Source organism: Miniopterus natalensis, chromosome X (genome assembly GCF_054644295.1).
Source record: "Miniopterus natalensis isolate mMinNat1 chromosome X, mMinNat1.hap1, whole genome shotgun sequence".
Classification (NCBI taxonomy): Eukaryota; Metazoa; Chordata; class Mammalia; order Chiroptera; family Miniopteridae; genus Miniopterus; species Miniopterus natalensis.
Window position 1 is genome coordinate 52,120,609 of NC_142103.1, and position 3,028 is coordinate 52,123,636.

General features: G+C 33.8%; 1 non-coding gene across 1 annotated transcript; it reads right to left on the reverse strand.

The window, feature by feature from the left end:
- Positions 1-1,000: 1,000 nt before the first annotated feature.
- LOC148090483 (small nucleolar RNA SNORA15) lies at positions 1,001-1,140 on the reverse strand. Its single transcript, XR_015713777.1, has one exon. It is a non-coding gene; the product is annotated as a small nucleolar RNA SNORA15 (small nucleolar RNA).
- Positions 1,141-3,028: the final 1,888 nt, after the last annotated feature.

The following is a 3,028-nucleotide window of genomic DNA, read 5'->3' on the forward strand; positions in this document are numbered from 1 at the left end:
CATATCGGGAAGACACTTTAACCAACTGACCTGTCTGGCCAGGGCCCTAAAGTAAGTCTCTCATAAACAGCATATGTAAGGGTCTTGCTTTCTTATCCATTCACCCACTCAGTGTCTTTTGATTGGAGCATTTCATCCATTTGCATTTAAAGTAATTGTTGGTAAATATGCATTTATTGTCATATTATTATTCACATTTTTTAACTTTCAATATTAATTTCTATTGGTTTCAGGTGTATAGCATAGTGCTTAGACAAACATATACTATACAAAGTGTTCTTCTGATATATCCAGTACCCCTTCCCCTGCATCATACATAGTTATCTCAGTATTATTATGTTCCCTACACTGTAGTTTATATCCCTGTCACTGTTTTGTAACTACCAAATTGTACTTCTTAATCCCTTCATCTTTTTCACCCAGTCTTCTAAACCCTTCCCCTCTGGCAACTACCAGGCCACTTTCTGTGTCTATGAGTCTGTTTCAATTTTATTTTTAAAATATTGTTCTTTAGATTCCATATGTAACTGAAATCATGTTATTTGCCTTTCTCTGATTGACTTATTTTACTTAGCATAATACCCCCTAGGTCCATCAATGTTGTTGCAAACAGTAAGACATCTTTTTTTTTTTTTTTTTTTTTTTTTTTATGGCCAAGTACTATTGCATTGTACATAAGTACTACAGCTTTTTTATCCACTCGTATATGGATGGTCACTTGTGTTTCTTGCATATTTGGCTATTGTAATTAATGCTGCAGTGAACATAGGGGCACATATATTCTTTTGAATTAGTATTTTGGATTTCTTTGGATAAATACCAATAAGTGGAATTGTTGGGTCATATGGAAGTTCCATTTTTAATGTTTTGAGAAACCTCCATACCATTTTCCATAGTGGCTGCACTAATCTGAATTCCAACCAACAGAGAACAACCTTTACCTTTTTCTACCTCCTCAGTAACACGATGTTTGTGGATTATTTATTTATTTATTTAATTTATTCATATCCACTTTTACTAATGATATTCTATGAAAAAACTTGGCAAGCCATCATAGCCATTTTAAAGGGAAGACTTTACTTCTGCATGGCATCTGACTGTGGAAGCTACTAATAAAAAGAACACAGTGTTCAGCCTTGCCTGTTTGTGAATTTATTGATGATAGCCATTCTGATATGTGTGAAGTGAAATCTCATTGTGGTTTTAATTTGCATTTCTTTCATGATTACTGACATTGAACATATTTTCATATGTTTGTTGGTCATTTGTATATCCTATTTGAAGTGTCCATTCAGGTAATCTTCCCATTTCTTAATTGGATTTTTTATGTTGAGTAGTAGTATGAGTTCTTTATACGTTTTTTATGTTAACCCTTATCAAATATATCATTAGAAAATATATTCTTTTCATTTTGTTGATAGTTTCCATTGCCGTGCAAAACATTTTAGTTTGATATAATCCCATTTGTTTATTTTTTTCTATTTCCTTTGACTGAGAAGATATATCACAAAAATATTGCTAAGAGTAATGTGAGAGATTCGCTGCCTATGATTTCTTCCAGAATTTTATGATTTTAAGTCTTAAGTTTATGTTTATATCCACTTTGATTTTATTCTTGTTTATGGTGTAAGAAGATGATCTATTGTCATTGTTTTGCATGTATAGGTCCAATTTTCCCAGAATCATTTATTAAATAGACTATCTATACCCCAATGTGTGTCCTTGACACTTTTGACAAATAGTAATTGACCATATAGGAGTAGATTTATTTCTAAAGTCTCTTATTCTCTTCCATTGATCTATGTGTCTGTTTTTTATGCCAGCACTGTACTGATTTGATTATTATGGCCTTGTAATAAAGTTTGATATAGTGTAACAAGATTCCTCAAACTTTGTTTTTATTTCTCCAGATTGTTGAGGATATTTGGAGTCTTTTGAGGTTCCATGTAATTTTTTGATAATTTGTATAGGTTTGTAAAATACACCATTGGTATTTTTCTGATAACTCTTTTTTATTGTTGACTCTATTACAGATGACCCAATTCCCCACCCTTTGCCTCATTTCACCCTGCCTCAGCTCCCCCTACCCCCCAGGCCTTTACCACATTAGTGTCTGTGTCCAGGGGTCATGCATATATGCATATATATTCTTTGGTTGATCTATCCCCATGCTACCCACACTCCTCCTCTTTGAGATTTGTCAGTCTATACCATGTATCCTTGCTTCTAGTCCTATTTTGTTCAACAGTTTATTTTGTTCTCTAGATTCCACATATAAGTGAAGTCATGTGATACTACTCTTTATTTGACTGGCTTATTCTGTGTTGATTAGTAACCTCCAGGTCCATCTATGCTGTAGCAAAGGGCAAGAGTTCTTTCTTTTTTAAAGCTGCATAGTATCTCATTGTTTATATGTACCACAGTATTTTCATCCACTTATCTATTGATGGGTACTTTGAATGTTTCCAGGTCTTGGTTATTGTAAATAACACTGCTATGAACATTGGGGTCCATATACTCTTTCTGATTGGTGTTTTGGGATTCGTGGGATATACGTGCAGAAGTGAAATTGCTAGGTCAAATGGCAGTTACATATTTAATTTTGAGGAAATTCCATACTGTTTTCCACAGTTTCTACACCAGTCTGCATTCATTGCAACAGTGCACTAGGGTTCCCATTTCTCCACATCCTCTCCAGCACTAGTTGTTTGTTGATTTATTGATAATTGGCATTCTGACAGGTGTGAGGTGATACTTCGTTTTAGTTTTCATTTGCATGTTTCTGATGCTGAGCATTTTTTCATATGTTTCTTGGCCATCTGTATATCTTCTTTGGAAAAGTGACTATCCAGGACCTTTGCCCATTTTTTATAGGGTTGTTTGTCTTCTTGGTGTTAAGTTATGTAAGTTCTTTATATATTTTGGAATTTAACCCCTTATTTGATGAATGATTGGCAAATATGTTCTCCCATATGATGGGATCCCTTTTAGTTTTATTGATGGCTTCTTATGTTGTGCAGAAGCTTTT